Source organism: Euphorbia lathyris, chromosome 3 (assembly GCF_963576675.1).
Source record: "Euphorbia lathyris chromosome 3, ddEupLath1.1, whole genome shotgun sequence".
Taxonomy (NCBI): Eukaryota; Viridiplantae; Streptophyta; class Magnoliopsida; order Malpighiales; family Euphorbiaceae; genus Euphorbia; species Euphorbia lathyris.
Genome location: NC_088912.1, coordinates 88,178,541 through 88,196,538, shown reverse-complemented (window position 1 = coordinate 88,196,538; position 17,998 = coordinate 88,178,541). Strand labels below are relative to the sequence as shown.

General features: G+C 35.0%; 1 non-coding gene across 1 annotated transcript; it reads left to right on the top strand.

The window, feature by feature from the left end:
• The first annotated feature begins 3,276 nt into the window (after positions 1-3,276).
• Positions 3,277-3,383, top strand: LOC136225256 (small nucleolar RNA R71). Its single transcript, XR_010686981.1, has one exon. It is a non-coding gene; the product is annotated as a small nucleolar RNA R71 (small nucleolar RNA).
• Positions 3,384-17,998: the final 14,615 nt, after the last annotated feature.

Below are 17,998 nucleotides of genomic sequence, written 5' to 3'. Positions count from 1 at the left end.
CTGGTAAGAGAGGTCTGGAGGGATCAGCTTTCCTACAAGGAAATTAGCAAAATTGGCAAACCAAGGGACATGTCTAATTGACAGTAAGTGCTCGTCGGGAAATGACTCCTGGATGTCTGCATCGGTGACTGTATCCACCTCCTCTTGTTCCAATCTAGAAAGATGATCAGCAACCACATTTTCAACTCCCTTCTTATCTCGTATCTCCAGATCAAACTCCTGCAGTAATAGAATCCACCTAAGGAGTCTAGGTTTGGCATCCTGTTTTGAAAACAAATACCTCAATGCAGCATGGTCAGTGTAAACAATAACTTTTGAAAGCACCAAATATGAACGAAACTTGTCAAGTGCAAAAATCACAGCTAATAACTCTTTTTCTGTGGTGGTATAATTTAATTGAGCGTCATTCAGAGTTTTACTAGCATATGAAATCGGTCGGCAAATTTTATCCACTTTCTGACCTAAGCATGCACCTACAGCTGTGTCACTGGCATCACACATTAGCTCGAATGGTAAATCCCAGTTGGGACTAACCATTATGGGAGCTTTAATCAATTTGTCTTTTAAAGTGTTAAAAGATTCAAGACATTCAGGTGTGAAAACAAAATTGGCATCCTTCAGCAACAATTGGGTCATAGGCCTGGCAATTTTAGAAAACTCCTTAATAAAGCGCCTATAAAAACCAGCGTGGCCTAAAAAACTCCTAACTGCTTTGACATTGGAAGGGGGAGGTAGTTTTTCAATGACCTCAACTTTAGCAGGGTCTACCTCAATCCCTTTTCGTGATACCTTATGCCCTAAAACTATACACTCAGTGACCATAAACTGACACTTTTCCCACTTTAGGACTAGGTCAGTTTCCTCACATCTTTGCAGCATTAATCCCAAGTTATGCAAACAGCTATCAAAAGTGGTACCAAAAACAGAAAAATCATCCATAAAGACCTCCATGAATTTTTCTATCATATTAGAAAATATAGCTGTCATGCACCTCTGAAACGTAGCAGGTGCATTGCATAACCCGAAGGGCATCCGTCTATATGCAAATGTCCCAAAAGGGCAAGTGAAAGTGGTCTTTTCCTGATCGTCAGGATCCACTGATATTTGCATGTAGCCCGAATACCCATCCACACAACAGAAGAAAAACTTACCTGCCATGCGTTCAAGCATTTGATCAATGAACGGAAGAGGGAAATGATCCTTCCTGGTGGCGTCGTTCAATTTCCTGTAGTCCACGCACATTCGCCACCCGGTGGTTTTTCGCACCGGGATTAGTTCATTCTTCTCATTCAATGTCACTGTTGTGCCCCCCTTCTTCGGCACCATATGCACGAGACTCACCCACTGGCTTTCAGAGATTGGATAGATCATCCCTGCATCAAGCAACTTAATTACCTCAGCCTTCACTACTTCCTTCATTTTTGGGTTGAGTCTTCTCTGTGGTTGAGCAGTCGGCTTCACCTTATCCTCCATATAGAGCCGGTGTTCACAAAGAGACGGGCTGATTCCCTTGATGTCCGACATTTGCCATCCAAACGCTCCCTTGTGCTTCCTCAGCACCTCCACCAAGCGATCTTCCTCAGGACCTGTAAGTTCAGCCGAAATAATCACAGGTAAGTGTAAAGGAGGTGCCAAGAACACGTATTTTAAATGGGCAGGTAAGGGTTTGAGGTCGAGGGTCGGCGGTTCTTCAATCGAGGTCTTAGGCCTTGTCTTTGTTTCTCTGTCCAGGAGTTCGTCGTGCTGGGCCCTATGACAACCCTCTTTACCTTCTACCTCGGTCTCCAAATCCAATGGCTCCTCATCTAGTTCAATACTCAGGTTCCGTTCTTCAGTTTCCTGGAAAACATTCTCAACCAAAGAGTTAGTTACGCTCAGAAAATTACAACATTCATCATCAACAGGAAATTTCATAGATTTTAGAATGTTGAATTCCACTTCCTCGTTTTGAAGCCTGAGAATCAGTTTGCCTCCCTCAACATCAATCAGTGTTCGTCCAGTGGTGAGAAAAGGCCTCCCTAACAAGATCGGGACTTGATCATCTTCTTCAATGTCCATGATCACGAAGTCAGCTGGGAAGATGAACTGATCTACCTTGACCAAAAGGTCTTCTACCACTCCAACCGGACGCCTTATAGACCTGTCAGCCAACTGAATTGTGACTGACGTGGGCTTTGGGTCTCCCATTCCTAATTTCCTGTAAACAGACAACGACATAAGATTTATGCTTGCACCAAGATCACATAAAGCACGTTTAAAATGAACCTTGCCTATTGTACAGGGAATGCTAAAACTACCAGGATCTTTAGATTTTTAGGTAACGGATTTGTTAGCATGGCAGAACATTCCTGGCTTAGCATTACAGTCTCATGATCTTCTAGTTTTCTCTTTTTAGAGATCAGCTCTTTTAAAAATTTTCCATACACAGGCATATTCTCAAGAAGTTCAAGAAACGGGAGGTTAATCTCGATTTTCTTAAACACATTTAACATTTTGGAATAATCCTTGGCTAACTTAGCTCTCCTAGAAGTAGGATAAGGCAAGGTAACCTGTGTTGGTGGTACATCAGTTTCAGTCATCGGAGTTGGATCAGAAACACTTACCTGTGGAGCAGACGGGGTAGAGATATTACCAGGAATGGGGTCTGCCTTGTCTTGCTGAGGCACAAAGGCTGGTGCGCTTACCTGTGTTCCGCTCCTAAGCGTGATTGCTCGTGCTTCCTCTTCTACCAATTTACTGACCTGTGTTTGAAGCCTTTGGCAGAAAGCTTCATTGTGTGCCAATCTTCCTTCTATGGCACTCAGGCTCTCTCTCAGGACATCTATGCTTCTTTCCCATTCAGTCTCAGAACCTGATCCTCGATGTCTGTCCTGCTGCCAATGCGTGCCATTTGACCCATATTGTTTTAGATAATGGATCTGTTCAAGTACAATCGGGCACTCCACGTTCTTGTGCCCTCCGCTGCACACCTCACAGCTTGCTACTGGTTCCGATGATTTCAGGTGAGTTTCCAGTAGATCTACTTTTTCTGTAAGCGCTGCTATCTGATGATTTGATTCCGAAAATATTCCAGGGAACTCTTTGGCTGTTGTGCCTCTTCTTGGAGCCGGCTTCTCAACTTGCCAACATGCGCTTCGTTCAGCTAATTCTTTCATCAGATTGTATGCTTGAACTGCAGTCTTGTTGAATAGATTTCCTCCCGCTGCTGCATCCAGAAAGGCACGGCTGACAGGAGATATTCCTGAGTAGAACATGTCAACAAGCTGGTACCGCTGGTAACCATGGTGGGGGCACCGTCTTAACAACTTCTGGAACCTCTCCCAGGCTAGATGCAAGTTCTCACTGTCGGACTGCCTAAACGAGGTGATGTCGCTTCTGAATTGTGCAGTCTTTGACGGAGGGAAGTACTTTGCTAGAAACGCTGATACTGTAGTGTCCCAGTCAGTGAGAGACCCTGGCTCAATGGATTGTAGCCATTCTGCAGCTTCTTCTTTCAAAGAAAATCTAAATAGCTTCTGGAAGATCTGTTCAGATGCGACGTCTTCACACTTGAAAGTGCTGCAGTATTCCATGAATTTGTCGAGATGTGAGTTAGGATCTTCGTAGTAATCCCCACCGAACTGTCCCGAGTTCTGGATCATCTGAATCATTGTTGGTCTGATTTCAAATGACATTGCTGTTATTGTCGGATTGAGAATGCCAGAGGTGCTTATAGGCCGCTTTGCCCTCAACAGCTCCATGACCGACGGATCTTCGGCCATTGTGTCACCCTTTTACGTCCTGCAAGAACAATATCAGCTTAAGAATCAAAATGCAATGATTAGTAATTCCCAGAACCTCGGTTCTTGGAATTCCAAACAATTATATAAACCTATCACCAAAAGTAAACTAGTTATAAACAAAAATAGTCCCCGGCAACGGCACCAAAAACTTGATGCTCGTAAAATATATAGCGGTTAACAGGACAAGTGTATCCTATCGCAGCAAGTAATACAGTGCTAAGCACAGGATCGAACCACAAGGACTATTTATCCCAACTAGTCGGCCCAAGGTAGGAACACAATTGTTCGGAAGGGTAAATATGTGGTGGAGTGATTAAAGAGGCTAATTTCTAAAATAAAAGATAAAAACGTTTGACAGGGAAGAATTCGAATTAATTGATGACACAATCTAAGATGGGGATTCCCTTAATTGGATCCCATGTATGATTTACTGGGATTTAGTTTCATATCATAATGATAATTGACGGTAACCACCTAATTAACCACGTGGAGATTGTCAGTCTCCTGTAGTCTATTCGCATGCATTTGGTTGACGGCTTGATTAGGCATATAACCTAGGGCATGCAAAGCATTAGGGTCTGTGGTGATTAAGGCTAAAGCCGTAGCCCAGCCACTAGCCCGCACTCCTAGTGGTCTCTAGCGAGGTCAGATTATGCTAATTCGGATTAGGTAATTCCTTGGTCAGGTATCTACCTATCTGCAATCCTAAATTTGTCAGACTCAAGGCATTAGGTTCTGCTATGTCAGGCTAGTTGATCATCATCGAATCTCATTCTAGCAATCATCCTATCTCTGACAAATCTAGACATTAAGCTCACATAATCTAATCAATTGGAAACAATCCAGTAAACTAAATCCCTAATCATACATGGTTACGCAATCAATTCATCTCCATCCCAGATTGGATGGGGATTAGTTCATAGTTAAATTAAACAAGCAACTATAACACGCATTATAAGCCTGAATCATCATTAATTCAAATAAGCAAAAAGCAAGAGACAAAGTGAGGAATTAGGAATATAAAACCCGATTTCGCCTGATTCTGATTACAAATCGGGAGAGCCACTATCCTATATCAATCTTCCCCCAAGCTAAGAGCTGTTACAATGGAAGTAAAACAATAAAATTGAATACAGGGAAAGAGAGAGAAGAACAAAAAAAAGAAAAAGGAAGAACCCTAACAAAGATGACATCCTTTTCTATTTATAGTGCAGGCTTAGTTAGGGGTAGTTTGGGAAATTTGCAGGTTGAAATTCGCGCCTAAGGAGTGAGGAAACGCTGGGAAATTGCTTCCAGCGTTTCGTCTCGTCGAGACAAGAAGTATCTCAACGAGACAAGAGGGTATCTCGACGAGACACTAGGCGTCTCGTCGAGACACCACGCGATAGTTCCTTTTTGGGAACCATCGGCCCGCCTCGTCTCGTCGAGACGGGCAGTGTCTCGATGAGACGAGGGCCTATCTCGACGAGACATGCACTATCTCGGTGAGACAGGCACTAAATTGGGGCTGAGTCCGGGTTTTTTCCTTTGTTTTGGTCCCTGGACTTCCGAAATATGCTCCGACGGTCCCTGAATTGTCCGGAGGTGCTCCACAAGGCACGGGTCTGGTTCAAAAATGCTCAAACAGTCCCAAAATACCTGAAAATACAGAAAATGCCATAAATAATGGAAATTAATGATTTTGACTGAAAGATAGCAAAATGATACTGAAATTGAATGGAAATAAAGCAAAAACGAACTAAAACAATCCTAAAAACCCTATATAAATGGGAGCTATCATGTTCAAACTTGGGTGGGTTATTATAAACCATCCAACCCATGGAATACGCATAGATGGGTTCCATGGGTTGTATGTGTTATAAAAAAATTTATTTGACTTATATGGGCTGGGTTATAATAACCTAGCCAATTAACCCACCAACCCAACTTAAATGAAAAAAAATGAATTTGCTACTACCCCCATCCAATACGTAAACCCTAGCCAACATCTTCCATTCAAATTCCTCAATGCCTCAAAGCCTCCTAGTCGCTCGTCGGACCTGTGCTCATCGCTCGTCGGACATGCGCTCATCAAACCTCCGCTCGTCGTTCGTCATTGGAACAAGATCACCCGTGGTAATTATTAGAATTTGCTTAGTTACCATATAAATTTATTTTTATAGTGATTTACCGAATATTTTGAATTTATTTTTTTATTTTTCATCATTGTTTTTCTTCTTTATTAATTAATTTTGATTTTAATTACTTTTCAGAGTTCGAAAAGGCAAGATCACCCGTGGTCGTGGAACAAGATTTGTCAATGGTTGATTGATTTGGCTTTTAATTTTTTTTTTTTATTTCTCATCGGTCTATATTTTGATATTCATATACTGATTTATTATCCTTTAACTATGATTTTGAGGTTTACTTATTATTATTATAAAAAAATCAGCAGCTTTTAAAAAAATCGGGACAATACAAAAAAATGGAGTTAAATTGTTATGTACAATTCATGATAAATATACAATCTCATCCAACCCACTATAACCCAACCCATCTAACCCACTTAAAAAATTCATACAACCCATCATAACTCACTATAACCAACCCATCTTTAAAAAAAATCCTTACATGGGTTGGGTTAAAATTATACTATAACCCACCAACCCAAGTTTGAACACCCTTAGTAAGCATGGTCACTTGTTTCTTTTATCTGCACTATGGTTATCATTTATTTTGCTCATGTGTAAATGTACCAATTCTCCCATTTGTTTTTTTATTTTGTACGTGCTTATACTTGTTAGGAAAATTAAACTAAAAATTCTTACCATTGTTTGGAGACTAGCGTGTGATATGTTGGCTTAAGTATTATATGGAAATACTTGCTTGTGCTCACGAAATTATCATTATGATATTATGGCAAAATTGGAGTTACCTTTTTCTCTCACTCCATTAAGTGGTTCTTCTTTAAAAATCATATATGTTGATTTATTTTATTGTAATTATGGTGTAAGAAGCCTTGTTTTTGCTATTCATATTGAGGTTTAATAATTATATAAAGTCTTATACATGCTTGAATTAGATATTACTTTTAGGATTTTTTTTATTAAGATTGAGATGATTACATTTAGAGTTCTATTAATTATTTTGACCTTAAAATTAAATGTTTGAACTATGATTTTTAATGGGGAATAAAAGAGACTTTTTAATGCAGTTTTATGACTAATAAATGCTATTAAAAATCGAGTGTTACAGTGTAAGGTAACTTTTTTAGAACAACATGATAAAGTTAGCCATGGTTATAAGTTAAGTCTAAAGTAATGAGCTGATTGGGGGTTAATTTAAGCTTTAGGTTGGGGGTTAATTTAAGCTTCAAGCCTATTATAATAATGCAAAAATGATTTTAATACAATTTGTGAAACATTTTTTATTTTATTTTTGGATAAATTTTGATTTTTAGATAAATAAAGATAGTGCATCACCGTTTGTTTGTCAAAAAGTAGTTATCTGTATATCTTGAGAAATTATACTATGTGTCGGGCATACCACATCACAATTTGATGTGGTATGCATGGCCAATAATTAAATGACAAATGTTATTAAAATTAATTGTTTTAATAATTAAAAAAATTCACTATTATCAGAAACAGAATTTGCTTTCGCCGCCCCTTTTATAAACCACCGATAGCTACCTTATTGCTCCTCCAATGTTTTCCTCCCGCTGGCTACCAATTACTCCGTTCGTCCTCCTTCGTCAGTCACCTCCGCTACTCCATTGCGGTAAGAGATGCGAGGGGTTTGAAAATTTCTCTATGAACTTAGATCTTAACCTTTAATTTCAGTTTAGGGAAAAATCAGAGTGCAAGCAACACATAAAGAGGCTTAGATGTGTTGCGGATTTTGTTGCGTGTTGTTAATCTATTTCTTAAATTCTCCCTAACTGGATTTTCTCCTCTTTTCCTCAGAACCAGACAGTACAGACAGATAATATGGAATGTTATAAAAGGACGACAATGGAATTGATTTTTTTGCTATCATTTATTGTTTGACAGCTGAGAAACTTTGAGAGAGAATTAATACAAGATCGTCTATTTGAAAACCTATGTTTTTTCTTCCTTATTTCTCTGCAACCAAACTGAGTGTTGAGAAATCCCAAATAAAAAGAGAAAAATTTGGAACTTTCTTGCAATCACTTGTTTGGTTGATGGGAAATTATAAGGAAGGGAAATGAATTGAAAAAAAAACTTTCATATGCAATTAAAATAGTGATCAGAAGTGGAAACTAGTAACATGGCAATAATGGAAGAGGCGGAGGTGGATGACGATGGTTTTTTAAGAAGGGAAGAGAAGGGTAAGGATGGGCTAAAAATCCTATAATGAGAAGAGTGGAAATAATTTGTTTTAATTGTTGGAGAAATTTAATTAAAAACACTTGTCATTTAATTATTGGCCATGGCATACCCCATCAGACCGTGATGTGGTATGCCTGGCACATGGTATAATTTCTCGTATATCTTATTCTAAAATTATTTTTTAACATTTTAAATAAAATTTAGATTTTATAAAGTTTGACATTATTTTCTATAAATGCATGATTAAAAACAATTCTAAACATACTGGACTAAATGACTTGTAATATTCCGTTTTATTTTTACTTTCATCCAATCGCATGGCTTCTATTCACTGTTCAAATCTTTTTTCTAAAAATCATACTGTTAAAATTTTCTTCATTAAAATCATACATTTTCTTCTCATCCGCATTCTTTTGTAGTCCATTTTAAAATATATTTCAATGACTTAATGCTCCATATTAAGTGTTTAGAGTTTTATTTTCCATTGTTTGATAGGTTTTGATCAAAGAATAATGACAGGAGATAAGGAAGTACCTTTTCCTAAAATGTATTATATGACATCATGTCATGTAAAAAAACTGTCCGGAGTGAATTTTGTACCAGTGCCATACAAGCAGGTTGCGGGTAAGTACGCAATTGGTGCTTTAGATTTTGAAATTAATCATTTGGAAAATTGATTTACATACGTTTTTCGTTTCTTAAATTTCAGATACTTGCGCCTATCATTCCATAGTAAATTGCTTAGAAATTAGATTGAGAAGTGCCAAAATTCAGGTTCCTAGGTTAAGTATACAACATTGTCCTAATGAGGTTCATTCTTCTAAAGACGTTCTCAAATGGATACAAATGAAGGGAGTAACAACAGAAAAAAAAAATTCCTTATATTGGAATGAGAGATCCCACATACAAGTCTCCGAAAGTAAGACTCTGTTTGATAATCTAAAGAATTATTTAATTTTATAGTTTAAGAACTTATTTATTAAGCGTTTTTTATAGTTATAATTATTTAACAACTTATAATGTTTAATTAAGTTAAAAATCACTTATCTTGATAAGCTAAAATATTTAACTTAAAGTTTTAAGTTGAACATTATATTTAGCCCTTGAAAAACGGAAATTAAATGAAAACTTTTAATTTTCAGTTTTATCAAACAACACCTAAGATTTGCTAAGATACTATAGGAGAATTTTATAGGCTCATTGTGCTTTGTCTTGATGATCGGATTACATTTATAATTATTCTTGGCTAGTAAGATTAATTTACTCTAAAATTAAATTTTGGCATCAATTTGTCCCTTCAACATGGCATCTAAGATCAAATTAGCTCTTATAGTTGGCTAGTAAATTCAACTTAGTCCAAAATTAAGTTCGGGCATCAATTTGGCCCGGATCAATTTAGCTCTTAAAGTTGGCTAGTAAGATCAATTTAGTCCAAAATTATGCTTCAGCATCAATTTGACTATTCAACTAGACATTTAGGATCAAATTAACCCAAAATGACATGTGTTTATATGTGATTGGTAATTAATTAACATATGTCAATTTGGCATAGTTTTATCTTAAATACCAAGTTAAAGGACCAATTTGATTTTGGGTTAAATTAGTCATATTAGGGTTCTCTATTTTTATCTAAAGCTGGCAGATTACAACTAATGGTCTCTATTAGACCTATTTACGGGTCAGGTACCCGTTCGTCCCGCCTAGACCTGTGTCCACTGAGTCGGGCTTGGGCATGAAAAATTGTCTTCAGGCCTAGACCCGCTAAAGTCCGCTCTTTTTTGGACGGGTTTTAGATTTATAAAAATAGTACGGACCGACCTGCCTATTGATACTAATTAACAAATTTATATATTAATATTTATTTTAAGTATAAATTTAATTTTTTATTATTAAAAATTATACATATATTTGGAATTTGATTTTGAATCCGAGTCCACCTAAATTAACACCAGACTATGTTTGATTTGGATTGAGCATTTTTAGATAAAAAGCCCACTGGGCCCGATCCAACCCGACCATGAACAAGTCTGGTCTCTGTTATTTGGAATATTATGTTTTTCTAAAATGGCATCCTTGGGCTATTTAGGTCGAAATTTCAATCTTGTAATTTTTATTTTTTTTATTTCTAATGCAAAAAAGTGTAAGATACAGATGTGCAACACGGGAAGCTATGACGGCGACCCAACGAATTACCGGCGAATGAAAAAAGTCATAGAAGAAGATAAAGTGTTTCTTGGCATATTCCAAGTGAAAGCTGATTATCCCCAAGACAGTAGACTCCTTTATAAAAGAGATGGAGAATCGGTTCCAAATGGTAATGACAACCTAGCCTATCACGGGTGATTGGATGGGGCAAACGTTAAAAAAGGACGAGGAAGAATGTTTCATTTATCTAGAGAGCCAAGGATCCAAATTCGGATACCGGGGCCTAGGTATGATGAAGATGAAATCACTACAAAAAAGGGTCTATTGCGACGCTAAAATTTAAGGTTTAACGACGCTTTTCGATGTCTTTAAATGCTTACCCACGTTTTTCAAAGCGTCGTCACAAGCGTCATGAAATCGCGTGTCATTAATTTTAACGACACATAAAACCTTATGTGGGTAAATTCAATCCGACGATATATCGTATACATCATCATATGCTGCCAACACTTAAATTTTTAGCGTCGTGGTTTTTTTGTATTATTTATTTTTAATTTTTAAAATTTTCACTACGTTTTAATAAAGTGTCACAAAGTTAAGGACTCATATATTTTATTATGTCGTCATTTGGCTACATATTCATACTGTCTCAAATCTTACGACACTTAAATTTAAAAATTTCTACAAATTCACGACATTTAATCATATAAACGTCTATATTTGACTACAAAAAATCTGTTATGTCCTAATAATTAATGATGCATATATTTAGCGACACTTCAATATAAATTCTTTATGTCCCAAGTATAATGGCATTTTAATTAAAAAAAAATTATTCTTATTATTATTATTAAATATTTGGAATTGATGTTATGAAATAATAAAAAATACTCAAACGTCACATTGGTAATAGAAAAACATATATGAATATTATATAAAGTTATCTGATATGTTAATAAACAATACAACGGGTTACTAAACCACTTTACACTCAAATATGTACAAATATGTGCTGAAACAAATGTGCTTAAAATGGAAAAGATACATATTCAAATAGACAAGTAAAAATCTAAGATAAGAAATTTGATGTTTTAGATAACAAGTATCTATTCAGATTTACTAAAGTAAAAAAAGTAAAAAAAAAAAAAAATTAGCTTCAATACTCTCTTTCTTTATCTCAGCAACACCATTCTCTCCTCGTTCTTTCATTTTTATCTGTTCATCTAAAAACAAAAATAAAGTTAGACTCATAAATTAAAGATTTTTACTGCACTTCAAAAATAACCAAAATTAAGAATAGAAGGGAGAGGAAAAATCAGAGAAAATAAAATCAAATCAAAGAAATAGATGAAAAAATCGTTCGACGACATGATTCAAGAGAAAGAGATACCATGGGGAGATAAGGGGAAATTGTTTCGTCTACCATATACGGAGAGAGGCGGCCATAGATGTAAGATGGAGAGGTAATCGTGTAATGGAGTAAAAGAAAGAAGATGAAGAGAAACATATCTATAGAGAAAATTTGGACGGTTGAATTATAATAGGAAATGAAAATTTTGATTAGTTATTATTTATTGGAAAATTAGGTTTTGCTTTACAATGTGGGTTAGTGGAACACATTTTTTTTATGAACCACGTTTAACAACCCAACCCTATAAAATGCTAAATTTAAGTATTTATTTTAGATAATAAATATATAGCTAATAAGCTTTTTATTTGTCTATCAAATGAGGAGTTTTCTTAAATACATGGCTAATAAATATAGAAAAAGAAATATAATCATAGAGTATATCAATATTCATGTTACAAAATTGAAAAATATAATTTTTATACAGCAAGAGAAATGAAATAATAGTTTTTTAAGTTTATGTTACATATAACAAGAATTAAAAATATTTTTCTTACAAACAAAAATAGTAATTAATTTTCTAACAATATATCTAAATAAACTTTGAAGTACTATTAGGATCATAACACCTTATCCAAAATATTTTTTTACAAACAAAAATAGTAATTAATCTTAGGACACATTTTTATTATATAAAATCTGAAGCATATCTAAGTTGAATTTTTTAAATATAGAAAGAAAATAAAAAGTGTGATTTTAAAACGCAACGCAAGTAGAAAAAATGTTGTTAAATTATTAAATATAAAAACAAAACTAAAAAACTTCTTTAAATTAAAAATTACTGGGACACTTTTTATGGACCCAAAAGATATATTTAAACGAAAAAATATTGGGACACTTTTTACGACATAAATTCTAAACTGTCGTTAACTTAAAAAAAATGTCGATGCTTATTTTACATGTGTGGTTAATTTTTTAGAAATGCCATCAAATAATAAAAAGCATTGTTAAGTGATAATAAAATCCGACACAAATATAAAATTATGGTTAAATTTAAACGTATGGAGACACATGTCAAAAAGCGTCGCTAGAAAAATGTCGTAATAGACCATTTCTTTTGTAGTGAATGTCTTTATAAAGCAGTTCGCATTCCACTACCAGCAGTAGGTTTGAGGAATGGTCCATTCTCCAATTAAAATTGCACTAAATATACTTATGTTTATGTTTGGTGTTTTTTTTTGTTATGATGTTTTTGCTGAGACTGTTTAGCCTTGTTTAGTTGTAGCTTTTTGGTGTTTGAGCTTAAAATTGAATCAGACATATAGTAGAAGAACAGAGTGCTTCTTTTGTTTAGTTGAATTGCTAACACAAAGTGAAAATTATTTTAGAACTGAATTTCTTTGTTTTTTAGTTTTAATATTGGTTTAGGGTTCTATAGGAGTTCTGTTTTCATTTGTAGCATTGTTCATGTTGTTTTGTCACTAGCTTTGAATATGGATAAACACTAGGATGTTGAAGGTAAAAAAAAGTGGAGTATAAGTTCAATTAAGGGTGAGGTTAGGAGTGTTTCGAGGTCTGTAGATTAGAATTGAAAGGGAAAGTGAAGTGCAAAGATCAGGCCTGGTTGCAACCACAGTTGAATTCATTTGATGGTAGAACTGTTCAGGGGCTTTATAGAGGAGAAATTTAACAAGGGTAACTTGGGTGAGGATGAGAAATTCAGACATGGAATTTATTAGAAGATATACAATATATTTATTAGTTTAATCATTTGCATTTTTCATTGAGTCAATTTAGTTAATTGTGATGTGAGGAAACACGTACAACAGGTTTGAGGAGTGAGGCAGTATAGTAATAACGTTGAATAATTAAATATTTGATTTTCAAGAAATCATGGATTTGGAGTTATATCATGTGAAGAATTTGAAAGTTACTAAACTAACATCTTTAAAATGTCTTTTCTCTCTTGACATCATATTTTTTTATGTCAATTTTCTGGACATTGTATGTTTCTTTTTTCGATGAACATATGTCCTAAGCATATAGTGTAATATATACAATACATTCTCAATAACATGTATGATCATTTTGTTTCTACTAATTACAGATGGCACATTTCGTGCATCAGATATGTAGTTTCATCTATGGTTATGCTGTTGGGTTCATAAGATCGTGGAAGATATCATTAGTAGTCTTCTCCGTAACGTCATTGATGATGATCTGTGGCATTGCGTATAAGGCCATTTATGCTGGTCTAGCTACAAAAGAAGAGGTATCAAAACTGATTGATATTATGAGATTTTGATTTGCATTTTGTACATATTATATTGACCTTTTGGGTTGTTACAATTGAAGGCCTTATACAGGAAAGCTGGTGGAATTGCTGAGCAAGTGTCACGTTTGTGTCCTAAATTTTTATTTTATTATACCGCAAACCCTGAGTTATATTATATTCGTTTTAGGATTGGTCGATTAATTGGGTGTTATGGGTACAGTTTTGAGGGTAATTGCACATTTTTATAATAATTCTAAGTTTAGGGTAAGTTTTAAAAGAAATTAGATGTTTGGAGGACCAAAATGAATAATTAACCACTTACTTTAAGGCCTATATATAGCCTTATTTAAGAATTGAAAATCATTTGGATCAAAACTCATGATTCTACATTCTTCTTCCTCCTCCATTCTCTCTCCATTCTCCTCCAACTTCTACCACCGCCAAAAACAAGGCAGCTCCACCATTTTGGGTGTTTCTGGAGATCTAACCATCCAAATCACTTAAAATTTTAACTGGAGACTCTAGACATATAGGAGCAACGTCTTACTGGAGGGATTTAGATTTGGAGTTGTGTACAGAGAATAAGGGCTAGGCAGATTGTGAGGCAGATTTAGGGTTTTGTGGTGTTATTCTCAAATTTAGGCTAAGGTAAGTAACTATCAACTAGTATTTTGGTTTGCATGTATAGATATATATATATTGAGCTTTAAAACTCCATAAATATTTCTCCTAAGAGTTTTCCTAGAATTTATTTGGGTATTTATTGTTGATTTTTGAGTTGTGTTCATGGTTTGAAGGAGATGAGTTTACAAAGATGATTTTGGACTATTTTGATTCATACTTTGATGTTGAATTGGTTTTCTTAATGGTTTAATGGTTATTTAGTTCAATTGATGTTGAATTGGGTTTCTTAAGGGTTAAAGTGCTATTTGGGTTCAATTGATTGAGTTGAATTTCTTTAAGGGTTTTAATGTTGTTTTGGTTCAATTAGTGTTCAATTGGATTTCTTTACAGGTTTAATTATTATTTTGGTTCAGTTAAGTTTAATTGATATTGAATTGAATTTCTTTAAGGGTTTTAATGCTATTTTGGTTTAATTGGATTTTTGTAGAGGTTTAATTACTATTTTGTATCAGTTAAGTTTAATTGATGTTGAATTGAATTTCTTTAAGGGTTAAATGATATTTTGGTTCAATTGGTGTTAAATTGGATTTCTTCAGGGGTTCAATTGCTATTTTGGTTTAGTAAATGTTGGATTTTGATTTATTAATGATTGTAGTAAAGTTTGATCTATTTAATGAGAAAGTGTATACAATTGAAATTTGGTTGGATTTGGGGTAAAGTTTGTATCCATCAGGAGTAGTCCGGATGGGTGGTTTGATATTTGAAGACCATGTTCAGTGAGGAACATGGCCTGTGTACACAGTTGTTAGACAATGTGCCGAACGGCCTCGCCCGGGCGGACCGGGGGGTGGACATCTCATGGCGACGTAAGCGGTGATTGACACCGAAAGCAACCAATCGTGGAATCAAGCTGCTCGGCAGGACCGGAGCTCGGAGTATGGAAGAGTCGCCACCCACGAATGGGAAAATGAACACCGATCCCTTGCGGGTGACCGGTGAGGGTTCGGAAAACTTAGGTACGAGCCGAGAAGGCTAGCTCCTTTCCGGAGAAAGGCTACTAGGCACTCCGACATCGCCCGGTTATGAACCACCGGCCTCCTACTCAGCGTGTTAGGCGATAACGGACTAATCGCATATTTCTTTAAGTTTAAAATTCATTTGAAACCTTTTCTTTCTCGCTTTGAAAACCGTTTTGAGCATGTTATTTGAAAGCCATTTTAGTAAAGAATCACCCATTTTGCATAAATTTAAAGTATATAGGAGAGAGAGGGGGAGAAGAAAGAATTGATTTATTCACAGCGTGATTTTATGCTTTAGACTATACACTAACTCTAAGCTAATCTCATTCCCCAAAAACGAGTTTATTTACATGGTTCGTACCTTAATCGTCGTTGGAACGATTTAAGTACGTTTCAAAACCCCGTTAATGATGTTCACTCGAATCGCCATTGGAACGACTCGAACGTTTGAAAACGTTGAGCAAACAGTTTCTATCTAAAAGCGTGATTAAGTATACAAGTCAATTTGTTTTGTACAAAACCGTTTAGTTAGGAAAACAATTCAAAACCTCATTATTCACAAAAACAATTTTAATTACAAGGTTCGCTTAATCCGTCGTTGGAACGAATTAAGGTTTTAAAACGTGATGTTTAGAAAGTGGTTTAAAATGATAAAAAAGCCTTTTATTTACACTTTAGGGATGTCTAAAAAACCTTAGCTTAAATAAACAAATCAAACTTTCTTTTTTTGTGGTTTATTTTCCCTTTTTCACTCAACTATCCTTTATTTGAACATAATTACAACACTTACAAATTAAACCCAAATTCACTAAGATTCTAAGAAAAGGAATAATTTGCAAGCTAGGTTAGCAGTGTAGAGAGATTTTAGAGGTGAATCATATTTGGTTGAGGGAAGAAGAGGCAGTTGAGGGAGAGAAGAAGTTCATACAGCCGTGTGAGAGAGAGGGCTAAGATCGTGAGGTTGAGGGAGTGATGAAGAGAAGTTGAGGGTGGCAGTTGAAAGGGCAGAGATTGAGAGGGAGAGAGGCGGACTCTACATTGATTGAGGGAGTGATTGAGTAAAATTAGAAGAAATAAATTTAAAAATTCAAAAAATTCAAAAAATCCTCAAAAGTGACACATCAGATAAATTATTATTAGAGTGACATATGGCAAGTGAGGTTTCTGCTTTTATAGTAGTAATAGATTTCATACTTAGCTCCAATGATTAATATATATATATATATATATATATATATATATATATATATCTAAGATATTTTATTATTTTGGGGTATTTATGAATCAAAATGGTATCACAATTTTTAAATTTCTATCTCATATCTATACAAAACAAACATATTGATTGGAGGTGCATTACAATATCAATATTTTGCTTTGTACATATCAAGTTATTTCTATCTCATATCTACACATGAAATTTTTATAGGATATTTTTTAATAAATAAATATATTGGCTAAAAATGAAAAAAATACGTGCATTGCACGGGGCTAAAGCTAGTCTTATGCTAAAGCTAATAGCATTGCTGCTGGTGCAGTTTCAAATATAAGAATTGTAATAACATTTTCTGCTTATGAACAGATTGTTCGATCCTTCAATAACACCTTATATATTTCACAAAATACTTTGGAATTAGGCCTTGCATCCTCTAAATCCCAATGTTGGTCTATGCATATATCCTTTTAATTTCTTTTAAATGAAATTAGAGATGTCCTAGTGTTCATCATGTTGGAGTTTAGTGTCCTAAAGACAATTGTTTTAGGATATTAATATTATGAAAAAATTGTTTATTTGATCATTTGTTTAATCAGATATATGGCATTAAAATGTAACTATATATAAAGGCACAAATCTTTTATAAAGAAAGTAACCCTAAGTTTATTTAAGTAGTTATAAAGTGTTCATACAAGCATGAAGTGAGACTGTACTTTATAATAGACCAATAGACTTAAAGTTAACCCAAGTCAAGTAATATGTTATAGGGGTTGGCATATTACTGTTGAGACTTGCATGTAACAGTGTTTTCTGTCGAGACAGAAAGCTGATCTCACAAGCTTTAGATATTCAGATATCTAGACAATTACATGGATCCGGTGAAGGAGTTCATTAGAATTGGGACCCGACTTGAGATAACAGAATGGATTGATTTATCTAATGTGTCAAATGTTCATCTCATTGGCATTAGTAGGTATAACTAATCCTCAGACTCAAACATTCGTTAATTAGTGATTCTGGATTATGGAGTCTGATACTTTGATTTTGTGCGAGCACGATCCAACAGGTGAGAGCCTGGGGTGTGTGAGAGCAGGGTTGGATTTCACACGAAGTAATTGCAGAATAGTTAATGTTAGATTGAGCATTCGTCACTCCCGATAAGTGAGAGATATATCCAAATGGCCGCTTGTGGTGAATTGATTGAAATCCTTACAAGGTGATAGAGTTAAGAGTAGAAATGAACATTTCACTTAACTTA